Genomic DNA, 16,658 nt, shown 5'->3' with positions numbered 1-16,658 from the left:
TTAAATCTGGATAGTATAGGGAAATATGTGACGAACAGGAGACACTTTTGGTATGGTCACATTGAAGGAATGGATGATAATGATTTAGTTAAGTGTTGAACAGTTTAGGTAGCAGTAGTAGGCTAAGAAAAATATGGGAGAAAGTAATAACGGATTTAGAAAGGAGGAGGGATAAATAAACACCTGGGTAGAGATAGGCTAGTTTGGAAGTCGATTTCAAAAAGATGTCCAATACGTACTCACATATAAAAAAGACGTTAAAGCAAATATGATGTGTAGGTGTGTAAGTATGGAATTAATGTGGTACACTTATTTCTTTAAAATAACAAATGGCTGTTAATAATTGAATTCTCCAATAACGAATTAAGTTAATGGCACTACCAATTCAATACCATAAACTTTTCATGCAGTAATTTGATGTACAATAGAGAAATATTCAATTTAATAATTAAATACCAATGAAATATCATAGCACGTGGCATAAACGCTAGTGAGTTTATTAATTTAATATCATTCTATCGCTATTCTACAATAAAGATGGTTAACAATATGATGACATATTTCATGGCAAATTGTAGCGTTAATACACCCCCTGCTCCGTCATACACGTACACACCTTATGCTAATCCAATTAGAAAATAATTTCAAACGATTGTAGTACTAATGGTGAAACTTTTGCATGGAAATTAGTTTAAAGTTTATCATTTTCTTACAAATCTGAATCTTCAATTGCAACGTTTTGCCCTTCAAAACACACACACACACACACACACACACACACACACACACACACACACACACACACACACACACACACACACTCTCTCTCTCTTCTCTCTCTCTCTCTCTCTCTCTCTCTCTCTCTCTCAGCTTATCTTACCCAAAGCCCCCATGCTATATAAATTGAAAAAACAAACACACAAAAAAGGCCTATTTTCATTGGCAACAGACAAACCTACTAACTCGACGGTCCATAAATACACATTCTCCTTTATCTAAGAAAGAGGAGTTCTGTTTGTGTATTGTGTTCCAATCACTCAATATAGAAATCTCTTTAGAAAGCAAATGTCTCTGGCTGAATTAAAAAGTGTGTTATCAATCTGGCAGAATTTATTGCTATATATTTCTGTCCTCTTTATAGACTTTGCAACTCTCGATTGCATAAATAAAAATCCAATAACATCAAAGTTAATTGTCTGACTTTTTAGATTTGAACGAAATCCAATATTTGGATTTGTTTTTAGTGTGGTGGCCTTTATTGGACGGCAGCGACACAATCTTCATTTGTTGAGTGATCTCGTTATCAATTCTCGCCTTTTCTATTTGGCCCATTACAATAACTTGTATTAAGAATCGAAAGACAAGGCTAATCTATTTGTTTTTAATGTCATTCTGATACAATCAATATTTAAATTGAATGTAAACGTTAGATGTTTTTTCTATATTCATTTTGCAATAAATTTTATCTGATTTTTTTCATCTTTATTGGAATATATGCAATTATGTTGGTCACATTTTTATAGGTTCGACCTAAATAGCCTTTAAGCTGACTAATCAAATTGCTTTTAACTAACAAATTTCCACTTGTTATTGTTGTATCATAGTATTGACAAGATAACAGTTTATAAAAAAAAAATTGCGTAGTTCAACTTCGGCAATATATGGAATGAAAGATTTTACTTAAACGAAAAAAAGAAATGAAAATGAGCAAAGGCAATGACTCGTTTGTAAGCGAAGAGTCATCTCCCTTACTAGAATTAAATTTCTTTTCTCTGAAGAAAAACGTGTTTGCAAAATAAAATGACTGCATTGAATTCAAGGTAAGCACAACTAGTGTGTATGTATGTATGTATATGTGTGTGTGTGATGAGCCAAAATTAGGTGGACAGTTAATAAAAAAGCATTTAGAGATCACGTATTCATACAACTATATGTAATAATACAATTATATTAATGAAAATTAAATGTTATTTATCAACACAAGTGCTCAGACTGTTTTCCTTCTTGGTTTACAGTTTTGAAGTCTGCCTCTTGCATTTCGACAACCATTTTCTACTTTTGGCTCAAAAAAGCTGTATATAAAAAGTTATAAAAATATATATGGTAACACAGAATTTTCTTTGTCTTTGTAAGGACTCGTCAGGCTAATAAAACTATTGGTTAAAATAATTAGTGCATATTAAGGACAGGATCTTCATATATGTCTGGTAAAGCTGGATTGGAAACTTATGCAAACCACCGGAATATGCTGAGTGCTCGTCAAGTTGATCAGCCAATCAGAAAGTGACAACAAACGCAATTAACCAATAAGAAGCAACATAATAAACAGACGACTTTTGGTGAATTGGGAAAAAGAAAAAATAGTTTTTAATTTTAATCATGGAGCAGCACACAGTAATGAAGTTACCCATGCTGGACAAATTATTTCTACAGAAAACAATAGACATGCATAATGTGAAATAAAAATATTCATGAAACTTATGGTAGGTCGTTATTTTATTGATTTTGATTTCTCTGATAAACGTTGTTTCCTAGCGTTTTTAAGATTTGATCAGCTGTGCTGGGCATATTCAAGCACTTTACGTCAAGTGCTGGTCAAGCTCGAGTGGACAATGAAATCGAACATGAAACAGTATGAAAATAAGAAATATGCAAAGAGATAAATATTTTAAATAAAACTTTATCTTTTCTCTTTATAAATATATTCTTTCGTGTCCTTAATATATTTTTTTCTCAAGTCACGTAAATTTAGGTTACTATTTCAGTGATGGGCGTTTTATTTTTTAATGTTTGTGTTTCAACTTAATGCACGTGATATTGTGTCTCTATGCACATAAAAACTATCCCATCTAAAAAGGAACTCAGTAATATGATGGGCTTAATATAGATTTTAAACCATATTTCTTTAAAAAAAAACTTTAAAATTTTTGCCCTATTATCAAATTGATTCCATCTGCTGTTAACACAATCAAAATCTGTTTTTTTTTTTTCAAAATCTGCTTTTTTTTTAATCAGAATTTTGAACTGTAATCTATGGGAGTAGCATATTCTTGTTCCATCAGCCATGACGGGTGTTGAGTAATTTGCAATTGTATTCTTAATATTAGCCACACTAAAAATTAAACCTTTAATCTCCAAAAGAATATTGCTTAGAACTAAATTTTACTTTTCGTGAAGATCTGTAGCGTAATGGATAAAGTACTAAGTAAAATTTAGTTTTAAGATTCTCAAATTTGACACGATACACCTGAATGTCGGAAGTTACATCAACTGAAACGCTTTGAGAATAACAGTGAAGAAAAAAATAGTAGTCCAAATAATACAAATTATCAATTCTCATCGAAAATATCCGCAAACATAAACTGTATGACAATTTTAGTTTTGGTATTTTGCACTCGACATATTTTTGGTCTGCACTTTTTGATGTACCATGGCTTCAATGCATTTTGATACACGAGATTATAAAAGATTATGTATATCTTTTTAGCATTTAATCTCATGATGTGCAGAGATCCAATTATCGAATATGTTTTTTCACGGTGTGTTGGGGGGGGCGGGGGTGCACACTGATTGGAATATTATATGCGGAATAAACTGATGAATACCGATGATGACTCTTCTGCAGAATATCGTACCATGTTTCTTGCTCTCATCTTTCGTCTTCATGATTTATTGAAAAGGACAGACATCTGTCCGACCTGTTTTCAGGAACATCCGAAAAAGGATCAATGAATCTGTATCTCTTTTTCTTCTTCTTCTAAAAGAAGATGAGATCTGTAATCGGCAGACCTGCCTCTTCATCTTTGCATCAGTGTTTGGATGCAACCATCTTGTTGCTGCATAACTTGCAAATCGATATGAATATTCAACATTCGATGAGTCTGCTGATGTATTCTACTTTGGCACGCTATTGATATCGCATGTAGATCACAATGTGTTCAGTCGGTTCAACTGCTAATTAACTCGCTTGTATGGATTAGAAATCAACTTTAAACTATCTGAGCTCATATCTTGGCAATAATGTATGATAGAAGTTGTATCACGTGCAAACATTGATTCAGTTTGGATCAGTAAAGTTAAGCAACATCAAACCTGTTCAGGTGAGTAACCATTTGGAAATAAGTGTTATGTATGGAACTGACAACCAAGTCGCTTTCTATAATAACCTTGAGCAAAGTATGCTAGCTTCAGTTGAACTTATAGAGTAACACGATTACAAAGCGTAACGATTCTAGACAAAATCCCAAATAACAACGTCTCCTCCAATTCTAGAATTGGTTCTGATTGTCTTGGACTTATCCTTGTCAGTGAACTTAAGCTGTAGTTTTTAATAAGAAGAGCAGTTTGAGATTTTGAAACTCTTGCTTTATTATAAACTATCACGCAGGTGCCCTTTCAAAGGATGGAAGGATGATAATTGTCATTGGTTTAGCAATCGTTTTACGTGCTAGCATGTGTTGGATGCTTTAAAAAACTGACTTCCAAACGAATTCATCACTGCTCTGATCATTATTTATTGCTTTTTCGGGCAAGTCAATTCTTATCACTTGATCTTGTGTTTCCTTGGCCTATCTCTTCCAACTGACCCTGGTATCTCAACTGTTCTACAACTTCTCATCCAAAAATTTTTATCTAGGAAAATTCCAAGCGAAATCATCCAAGTTTTAACACTTCTCCTCCCAGATTATTTTAACTTGGATTTTAATACTATTTCATCTTTATCTAATAACTAAGAGAATTACACAACATCAGAATCTATTTTCCGATACCAATGAAAATTAGACCAAATTTTATTTTTCAGAGTTGAACAGTGCCAAAAACTGATCTGACGGTAGTTTGGAACCTGCAATTTTAAAGGCAAAACTTAATGAATTGCTGTGAAAACTTCACAGTGTATTTTTTTAGGGCAAAGATGTTTAAAAATAATACTTAGAAAAGCTAAAAAGGAAGAGAAAAATTGCTTTTGTGCCCATGCTTTTGTGCCCATGCTTTGGAAAAATGCTACACAGAAAACATTTAAACTAAAAAAAAAACATAACTGTTTAATAATTTTTTATTCAAAGAATAGCACATGATGAAACTATTCCAAATCGCTAAAGAAATGTTTAAGATATTTGTCACACAAAAAATATGCTGAAAATTTGCCAATTTTTTATATTTTTTTTGTGAAAGATGCACAAATTTTCAAAGAGTTTATACAACCAACCAACAGAAACTTGATTTATGACTTTAAAATGTGAACACGAAACTAAAATCCAACACTTAACATCTAATTAGTTGAAAATAGTGTGCAACACAAAAAAATACAATCCAAGTATCAAGTGGCAGTTTCCAGCAAATTTTCACTCCAATCCATCAAGATAAAAAGTGTACACACTAAATACAACCGTCAAAATAATTTTGGTGATAAAACAAAAACTATTTTACATTCATCGACTTAAATTTTGTGGACACATCAGACACAGACTGAAGTTTATTGATGCTCCCATGTGTGGCATTTTATTTTGTTTTTTAGTCTGTTTTTGAGGGTGGCAGTCAGCATACATTTTTAATCTATGCATTTTTTTGATGTTGTCATTGAGCTAACTGGATTGGGGGAGAAGGTTCAGTGAGTACAAGCAAGGGCCCGTGGTGCAGTGGTTAGAGTACTTGGAAAAAATCAATTGTGAAAAAATGATATTCTCCTGATGGTTGAAGGTTCAATTCTCAGTGTGGGTAAGCAAAAAAATCAATTGTGAATTACTTAGGACCCATATCCAGTCATGGCTGATGAATGCTACCCTCGTGAAGTAAATGAAAAGTTTCTGTTCGAAATTCTGTTCAAATTCCTGAGTTTGACAAGATACACTTGGAGAAGGTTAGAGATTACATCGCCCAAAACATTGTGAAAATGACACTTAAGATGAAAACTGTAATGCGCTGAATCCAAATAATACGAATAACCAATCCTCAGAAATGAAACATTCCAGAATAAATATAAAAGGTGAAGTGAGAACAGTATTAAACTATAGAAGATCCTTTTTAACAGAATTTTTTCTTTTTAATGAGTAAAAACCATTTTCAAAAATTCACCTGAGATAGGATCATTTTCACCTCTCGTTTTCAGATTGTGAGTTCAAATCTCAAAAGGAGCCCCCAAAATTCAGTATTTATAAGTTATTTTTTATCCCAAACAAAGAATATTGCCACTGAAGCACAAGGAGCTACTGTGATAAGGGTTAGATTTATAGGGCAGCAATCTGGGTGTGAGGAAGATGATTCTTCACATTACATTTTAATTTCTGCATGTTAATACTGAGCAAGCAGAGAATTCCAAAAGTAAGCAGTCTGAATTCGAGTATTCTCCACCATCTAAACTAATGATTTCATTTTTTTTTTTTTTTTTAATCTCCGGATTACTATATTGCTTGTTTTGAACAGCATATCATAAGATACAACTGGTTAGCTGTTAGAGAGAATTTGCTACGAAATTTTAACAAAATGTTCTTCCTTGTTGGACATTGTAAAAAGATATTTGTAAATTAGATTGCTAAAAACCAGTTGAAAAATAAAAAAAAGCAAGAGTATTTTTGCATGAAACTTGAACAAAACAAACATATTCCTCATCATATTCGGTTAAATGTCTATTCTACATGCTGCCATGTATTGGGTGGCTTTTGAAAATTGATTTCCAACTGAAGCTATCTCTGGCCAGGTGTTGATTTATCTCTCTTAATCCCAAATCCCAACATATCGCTTCCTCTCATATTTACTTTGACCTTCCTTTACAAACTGATCCTGCTACTTCAACTGTTTTATTTCTACAAATCAAAGAACTCTCATCCATTCTTTAAACGTGGCCATATCATCGACGTCTCATGTTCTGCATACATCTTTTTGTACAATCCAGATTTAATTTTCCTCTGAAGTCTTCAGATTTTAGTTTTTTTTTTACGTTACACATTTATTGTGTATCATTTCTATCCATGCAATGCATGTACACACACCTGATAGCTTTTTCTCTTGGACAACTGTGATAATTCCCTGCTGGTCAATAATAGCAAATGTTCCCTTAACTTACTCTGTCATCACCTAATTCTTGCACATTCCTATCCCGTTGCAGTTAACCTGACGAAGGCCAGAGGAATAATTGGTCGAAATGTCATAGAAAACAACTAGAAGATGAGCATAATAGTCGAAACAATTAAATAAAATCAATTATATTCCTATATTATCCATATCTTCATCAGCGAAAATACAGACGCAATATTTTTTTTGTTATCACTTACCTGCAGTCTCCCGTTCTTATCAAAGATGGAAATTTTTATGTCTAATTCCAGTGCTTTTGTGCCATTATTCAAATACTTTGGAAATTTGAAAAATGTAACGATTTAAAGACCAGTTAAAATGCAGATTTTTTTTCTTCTTTTTTTGTTGAATAAACGCAAATTCTAATTAAAAAGAAAAACATAAAAAATAAATGCGGGAGTGCCTCAGGGGTCTATCCTTGGACCTCTGCTATTCTTAATATTCATAAATGACCTCCCTGACAAAATTGTCTGAGATGGTTATGTATGCTGACGACACCACACTCTATAACAGACACGACAGGATAACAAATGAACATATATCTAAAGAAATGGCAAAAACACTAGAGGATGACCTCCGATCTGTAGTGGAATGGGGACAAAAATGGATAGTCACCTTCAATGCTGCCAAGACTAAACTTGTTTCCTTCAATAATTACAAGAACCCTTCCCTACCGCCAATAGCAATGGCCAATGACTCTTTATCTGAAAGTACATCTTTTAAACTCCTTGGCCTAACGTTCACAGGAAACATGAGTCGGAACAATTACATTGAGAACATCGCCAGGGCCACTGTGAAGAAGGTGGGTTCTCTCTACCGTGCTAGAAAGCTACCAACGCCTGAAAGTATCCTATACCTCTATAAGGCCACCATTCGCCCATGTATGGAGTATTGTTGTCATATTTAGGCTGGTGCATCTGCCACTAGTCTCTCTTGCTCTTAAACAAGGTTCAAAAGAGAGTCGCCAATCTGATAGGTCCTGAACTGTCAGCTAAACTTCAGCCTCTGTCCCATCGATGAAATGTTGCATCCCTCTGTCTGTTCTACAAGTACTTTAACAGAGAATGCTCTGACAAACTGCAAGCACTTGTGCCTCTACAACATAAATACCCAAATCCACCCCCCCGACAAACCTGCAAGCAGCTAAATCCCACCCCTTCACAGTAGAGATCCCTAGATGCAAGAGAGCCTTCTACTCCAGTAGTTTCTTCCCCAGAACAGCTAGACTTTGGAATTTCCTTCCTGGTCCTTGCTTCCCCGACTGCACTGACATGCAGAAGTTCAAGTGCAACGTGAACTGACATCTTGCTTCTCAACTTCCTACGCAGTACCCCTGATGCTTATGTCCCCGATAGTAGCCCCCTACAACAAAGTGGCAATGTGCCTTGTTCGGGGTGAAAATGTAATTAAAAAAAAAAAAATTCTGAAATGTGGAACACTGTTTTTATTCAGAGTGTCTTGGGTAAATTATTAATAATTTTCTAATTTTCTTTTTTTTTTAATTAACTTTGTTGTACATTTTGTCTTATAATCAATTATTACTTATCTAACTACTTTGCCATGTCTAGAATCTCGCTGGGTGAATGGCGAATCAGTGGAGGTTGAACGTTTCAAAATTTTTCCGAAAAGCGAAATTGAAATAAGACAATCAATGGAAAATGAAACCTTTTATTTTGATAAATTTTGAATGGAGAGAAAAAAAAAATGGATGCCGTTGGGCAAATAAAAGTGAAAACCGGACGTAGACTTTCCATTATACTTATTCTGTTGCGTTCGGTTATTTAGTGTGCTTTTATAAAACTTTTACTTACATAGTTTATTGATGTTGTTCCAATATTTTATCTTTGACAAGAAAATTGGATTTTTTTCTTGTGCATGTGTTTGTCAGCCAAAATTGAAAAAAAAAAAAAAAATTTGGAAATCGTAAACATGCTCATATTTTTCTATTTTTACTTACGAATGTCGCTTTTGATCATGTTGGCAAGAAACCTTTATTTCTGTTATTGAAAAGTACTAATCAAAATTATTTAGACATTTCCATTGCAGAATATTAGATCTGCGTGTGTGCAAAGTCAACAAGAACTTTGTGCATTTGAACACACTGATGCAGAAGGCTGCGTTTTAATTGCAATTCTGTGCATTTACTTCAAATGCTAAAATATAAACACATTTTAAAGATTTATTAACTGTGTTTCTACTTTTATATGAGAAATGCATGATTCGGTGAAGTTAAAAAAGAAAATAAAACGTCTCAAACTGGAAAGTTAAAAAAATATTAATTAGTATAGAAAAAAGAAAGGAAAATAAAAGATAAAATGTTTCATTATGAAAATAGTGACGGTTTTCTTTTGAAATTTATTTGAGAGAGGCAATGTTTTTCAGATTTGTTTTTTTTCGTTTAGCAGTTTTTTTTTACTTGATAAATTTTGTGTATGTGTGTTTTCAACAATTTTGGGACATCTATAACAATTGAACCTGACAAAAAAAAAAAAATAATTTTCTTGACACCACATTAAACCTCAGTACAGAATCCTACAGTCCCTACCATAAGCCCAATTTAAATCTTTTCTATGTTCACAAGTTTTCTAATCACTCTAATTCTATTATAAAAAATCTATAATGCCTTCTATCTCTAGAAGAATTTCTTGACTCTCTGCAGACAAAAAAACATTTAACCATAATGCTGCCTTCTTTAATAACACCTTAAAACATTCAGGGTATAATGAAAAAATACAATATAAGCATAATAACGCCATTACCAGTCATTTAACATCCGTAATTACCCATAATATGACTAGAAATAAATCATATTCTGGAAAGCAATCTAATCCGCTGAATAATAACTCTAATAACCAACCACCTTACCAACATAGCTCTGTTCAATGCAATAATCATAACCTAAACTCTCGCAACCGTCTTAGAAAAAAGAAAAATATTTGGTTTAACCCCCCCCCCTTCAGCTCAAATGTCAAACCAAATATACCAAAAGAATTTTTAATATTGTAAAAAAATTCTTTTAAGCAACCACATAGATATAGTACCATATTTAATAAAAATCCTACTAAAATGTCCTACTCTACAATGCCTAACCTAGCACAAACGATAATAGCATGTAATAACAAAAAATTAAATTAGCTTAGACCATCCCCTTCACCTTAATGCCAAAAACTGCAATTGTAACAATAAGTAAGACTGCCCACTCAAAAACGATTGTATCCACAGAAATGTCATATATTCGTGTACTGTTACTGAGTTACCTTGAAAAACAACCTACAATAGTTGCAAATAATCATCCCATGACAGAAATCCCCTATCCGTCTACTACTCAAAATACAACTCCAATTATTGAATCAACCAATCCACCAATCGTTTAACCCACAAATAACATCACAACCAACAACACAAATAATAATATCCATAATGATGAATATAGTAACGATGGCAACAACAATAATAATAACAATAATAACATTAATAATGATAATCCGCTTCATTTTTTCAAGACACTTATAATACTCGAATCTCACCTCCGAATATAAATCAAAATATCCCAGTACAAATTGAATCTACTATTGCTAATTATAACAGCCCTGAATTAAACCATAATCCAACCCCAAATCCTAATAGAAATTCATATACAATTAACACCACACGAACGCCAGGTAAAATATACACTTATATTGGCGCTACTTCAACTTTAATAAAGGTTAGAATATCTAACCATAATTCTTCTTTAATGAAACCACTGAAAATAACCAGGGAACTTCCCTAATCACTTTAATTACAAAACTTAAATCTAAAAACATCCCTTTCTCTATAAATTGGGTGATTCTTAAAAAGTCCAAGTCTTACACGCTAGGTTCTAAGTCTTGTCACCTCTGCATATCTGAAACTATAAGTATAATTACTAGGGCTGTGACGAGAGAATATTCTTATTGTTTTGACTTTCGAGTATATATCCAACACAGTTAATCGAGAACCACATCACTCTATCTAAAAACATAAGATATTAACTAATATATACTCGAGAGTCCAAATAATGAAAAGAATATTCCCTTGTCATAGCCCTAATAATTATCCCCCCCCTCCCCTCAAAGTATCAACTTTATAACTCCAAGAGCGAACGTATTTCCCCACAGTAAAACATGAGGAAAAACTTCAAATGTAATTAATTCAAAATTACTTAGCCTACGGCTATAAATTTAATTAATATAAACTTTTTTTTTTTTTTTAAGACTAAAGGACCTTCAGTATCCCTGTTCCTTGTACACTAGTTTTTTCCCTTTAGTCTCACTTTTTTCCTGTATTATTTCACATTATTTTATTTTTAATCTTTATATATATGCATCTATTTATAATTATAATTTATCATTCTGCATTAAAATTAATCAACCCAAATTATTTTCCTGTCTGGGTCAAATTGACCCTTTCTGACCTATATCTATCCGTTCTTCTTTTTCTCTCGCCTCCCCTCTCAACTATGTCTATCTCTCTTTCTCCCCTCTCCTCGATTTTTTAATATCCTTTCTTCCTCTCTTTTACTCTTATCTCTCTTTTTCATTTTTCCCTTTTTTTCTTTCACCACCCCTTTTCCTGATTTCATTTGGTATCTTTATTTCAACACCCTCTTTTTCCTTGATCCGTTATTTAAGAAAAAAAAAAAAACGTTGCATATAGTGATTGCTCCACAACCTGATGGTTTTCCTTGGAGCTCCATTTTACCCTGGACATTTATATTTCTGTTTTCTCATGGATTACCAATGCATTTTCAACAGACCCGTTTCAGATTTTTCCATCTTTCTCATTGGATTTTAACATATCATTTTTCTCCCTTTTTTCCGTTTCTGGCTTTCTGAATCCCTTGAATACCTTCTAACTCTTAAACTGCTAAATGACTTTTTTATGCAAATATGATTAACTTTATTTGTTTCCTATGATGCATTAACCTGCAAAATTTATTGTACATTTTGCAAACCTCTTTCACTTTGATGAGAAAAATTGCATTCTTCGAAATTCCACAAACTGAAGTTTTTCTTGTTTTATTTGTATTCCTTGTTGAATAATTAAAATTTTGTATACCTCCCTTATAAGTTTATAAGTTTTTTTTGAAAATTTGAATAAATTTTCAATATCCACATTTTTATTATATATATATATATATATATATATATATATATATATATATATATATTAGTGTTAGGACGATTAATCGGAATTGGAAAAATCAGAACATTTTCGGGGATCGGAAAATTTGTGGCTATTTTCAGATGCCAAAAACGAATTTTTTAATTATCATTTTTTTAAATTTGATTTTGTCTGAAACAAAATCTTCCACTTTGGGTAGTTATGTTGATTTTAAACTACCAGTAAAACTAATATCTATAGATAACACTCCTCTCCACAAGTGTTTTTACATTTGAGAAAATATATGCACATTTAGCATGTGTTTTTATGGTAATCGGGAATAAATAATTAAATATTTAATGATTTATAAAGAATTGGAATCTGACATGTATTCAAAGCATATTCTTGAACATTTGCATAGAAAATTTTCAGCAAGTTTGTCCTTCTTTAAAGATGATGTACTGCTGTCACATTTGTGACGGTGCCTCACTTTCTTGCCATGACAAGATTCAAAATCATAGTCATGTTCAAATCTAATGTCAATAAATACTCATCATAAATTGTCCTCATAAGTAATCCAATTTTGTTCCTTCCATTCATTTTTTTTATCTTCTCATAATAGTCTTCATCATTCAACCAACAAGCTATCTTATTGATTTTTATCCTCGAGTGGCTTTTAGATTTTATAAGTAGTGACTCATTAATAAAACAAAAAAGATACCATCAATAGCAGAAAGACCTTTTCTGTTATCTGAGTGATAGTATTATTTTGTCAAGTTTGAAATAAAACTAAGATCTACCATTGGTTAAAAATGGATGAATATTGTTCTCTTGCGAATCGATTTAATTTCCTCTAGTGGCAGTAGAGATGTTAAATTGTGTTACTCTGGATCATTAAGAAGAAAGGTGTCGCATTGAAATGATAAGTCTGTGAAACATTGGCTGCTACAGCATCTCTCATTGGTGGTGATGAATGAAAACATTTGTCATTTGCATGGCTCAAAGGGATAGTGTCCAAATTGTTTTGTCTGCTATTTTAGAGACGAAAAGAGATTTATTTTTTACTGATAAATTGAAACTGTTTAACCCCCCCCCCAAAAAAAAAAGAAATTCTCTTAAGGTGAATTTAAGTGAAAATAAGTGCAACATGAACACTGAAAGGTGCGAGGAAGTTGCATTAACTCACTAAAAATGGAAGCAATTTGCACAGGGAATTAAACCCTGAATATTGAAGATAATGGGTATGTGAAATGTAAAGACAACAAAAAAGGTGCTTCAAGCAATCTGTACTTGTGATAGAAATCTGTACTTGTGATAGAAATCTGTACTTGTGATAGAAATCTGTACTTGTGATAGAAATCTGTACTTGTGATAGAAATCTGTACTTGTGATAGAAATCTGTACTTGTGATAGAAATCTGTACTTGTGATAGAAATCTGTACTTGTGATAGAAATCTGTACTTGTGATAGAAATCTGTACTTGTGATAGAAATCTGTACTTGTGATAGAAATCTGTACTTGTGATAGAAATCTGTACTTGTGATAGAAATCTGTACTTGTGATAGAAATCTGTACTTGTGATAGAAATCTGTACTTGTGATAGAAATCTGTACTTGTGATAGAAATCTGTATTTGTGATAGAAATCTGGAAATGATGCCCAAACTGTAGTAGGATTTTCTCATTAACAATTGTATGATTCTCCCAAATGAGACTGCATGCTGGAGGAAAAACTGGAGAGCACATTCCCTAACTAAAATATAAGATACTCATGACCTTAAGTTAACCTTATTCGTTCAGTTCCATTCAGCTACTGTCTTTCACTTTAGACCTATCTCTTATCTCCAAAATACTTTTGTCACATGATTGATCTAATCCAATCAAAATCTTCTAAGCCAGAGGTGAACTTGGAAGATGGACAAAAGCTCTACCTCTTTTTCTTTGAATGGTTAGCAAACGAACCAGAATGTTTGGCAACTTTCAACTGACAAGTTTCCAACTTTCTGTCTTTCCTATCATTTTTGAACCTAGTGAGACCGATAGGTGTTATGAAACTCGTGCTTAACTTTGTTAAAAGTTGCTAAATAATAAAAATGATTTATTAAAGATTTTTGTTTTGATAATTAACCTTAATTTATCCAGAATTTTTCAGATGCCAAATTTGTCTCTAAATTTGCATCATTATAAATAAAACTGACACTCAAAAATGAATTAATAGTTAAAATTAATGTTATTTAACCAAACTAATGTTGCTTGTCAACGGATGACACTAATTGTGGTGTTAGGTTTACAAAGAATTTTAGCGATTTCAGTAGTGATTTTGCAGACACTCCCCCTCTTCTCCTTTTTCTTTCCCTTTTCCCCCTTTTCTTTCGCTTTTCCCCCACCTCTTCTTTCCCTTTCTCCCCATTTCCTCCTTTTTCTCCCCATTTCCTCCTTTTTCTCCCCATTTCCTCCTTTTTCTCCCCATTTCCTCCTTTTTCTCCCCTGTTCTTCCTTTTTCTCACCTTTTCCCACTTGTCGCTCCATTTCCTCTTTTTCCAGCCTTCCTCTTCTCTTTCCCCATTTTCTCTGCCTTTTCTTTTCCTCTCTCCCTTTACCTCTTCTCCCTTTCCCCCTTCCTCCTTTTCTCTCCTATTTCTCTGTTGTTTCCCTCTCCTTTTTTTCTCTTTCTCTCTTCCCCTCTCTCCCCTTTTCCCCTTTTCTTACTCTCCCCTCTCTTTCTCTCTCTTCATTTAACGCTACCTCTTCCCTCGTCCCTGTTTTTGATATTTTGCAAATTAGCTCTCTAGTCCTCACATATCATCAGATCAAATGTCTCCACACTACCCTCTATACAGTTTTGCTTCCAAGTCTTTCTTAGCTGAACGACCTTCCTGCACATCATCATCATCATCATCCTTCTACAACGGTTTATCCACAAAATCAAACGCTTTACATAATACCAATGCAACCAGTTCATCTTCAGATAATATTTATGCAAGGAAAATTTAGTGTTTTCAGCAAATCTTCAACACAATGTATGGATTACAGATCCATTTAATAATGGATAAATATGGAAGACTTTTAAAAACACCTGCACATACAACATTCTCTCATTTCTGAGAGATCAAACTATGCCTAAAAACATAACATCAAGCCCTTCCAAAAAAAAAAAACTTCCAATTAAAACAGATAACCATGTCCCCATTCAAAAAAAAAATAAAAATAAATAAATAAATAAACATTGAAATGAATAAATAAAACAAATCAAAACGATCTTCAGCATTAAATGCCCCAACGAAGGTCGATGTACTGGTTGAATAAACCGACGAACCAAATAATGGATCTAATGAAAGGAACAATAAATAAAAAAAGGTGACCCACACAAGTTTTCCTGCGGTCGAATGAAGAATTTAAAAGTGAAACATTAATTGGCATAAAAACACCACAAAAATCATTTTTTGGCAGAAATGATATGCGCCTGATATTGACGAATAAATCAGTCTGTTATCTATGATTCGTCTACTTACTCTTTTGCTATCAATTATCTGCATTAGTAAAAGCCAAAAGAAAACCAATTACTTAATCGCAAAGATACTTTAATTGGGTCGATTGTTGTTTGACCTGCCACCCGTAAGCTATATTTATCTACTAAATAGTTATTTGCTGATCGTTTTGCTAAATAAAGAATTGAGTAACACCTTATCTTGATTTGTTTTAGAAATTGCGTTGTCAGCGATTTAACTTGTTAGTAAAATAGGTTGCCTCATGTAGCATAATCGTTCAAAGAATGGTACTTGATGCCTCCTTGCGGTACACTCAACATTATTTGGTGACGATCAGGGATAAATGGTTTTATGAAGATTGAAAATAATTGATGCGATGATACTAAGCCTTACGTTTAGAATCCTTATTTCAATTCTGATTTTTAAAAAAAATCAATTATACGATTTTGATTATAGAAAATGTGTTAAACTTAAGGCTTTAAAAATCAAATAAAATTCAGCAAATTTTGCTTAATAGGTGTCCAAACCAAGTTTAATGCAAATCTGAAATATTTGAATTTTTAAATGGTAGTTTATGCCCATATTATGTCCCTTAAAAAAAACAACAACTTTGAAATATATCTTGAAAGTGACATTTTTGGGATATACTTTTTAATTTATGTCTAATACGTAGGGTTAAAATTTTGCATAAATCCATGATATCTGAATTTTTACGATACCGTTTTGCATAAAAAAATGAAACTAAATGCAATCCACAGTATCCCTAATAGCTGTATCTCAAAAGTTAATTATTTAAAAAAAAATTAATCCTGCACATAAAAATATATAAATAAACATAACTTTATATAAATAAGGATATATGTGTACTTTGCTTTGAAGTTATCTAATATAGGAATGGCAAAATGGGCATGCGAAAGGCCTTTTGTGTCGAGGTTCTCACATCGATTAGATTCCATGAGAAGTTTTCTTATACTTTCTAG

Source organism: Euprymna scolopes, chromosome 12, assembly GCF_053919585.1.
Source record: "Euprymna scolopes isolate OS-2025 chromosome 12, ASM5391958v1, whole genome shotgun sequence".
Taxonomy (NCBI): domain Eukaryota; kingdom Metazoa; phylum Mollusca; class Cephalopoda; order Sepiida; family Sepiolidae; genus Euprymna; species Euprymna scolopes.
This window is presented reverse-complemented; position numbering follows the sequence as displayed.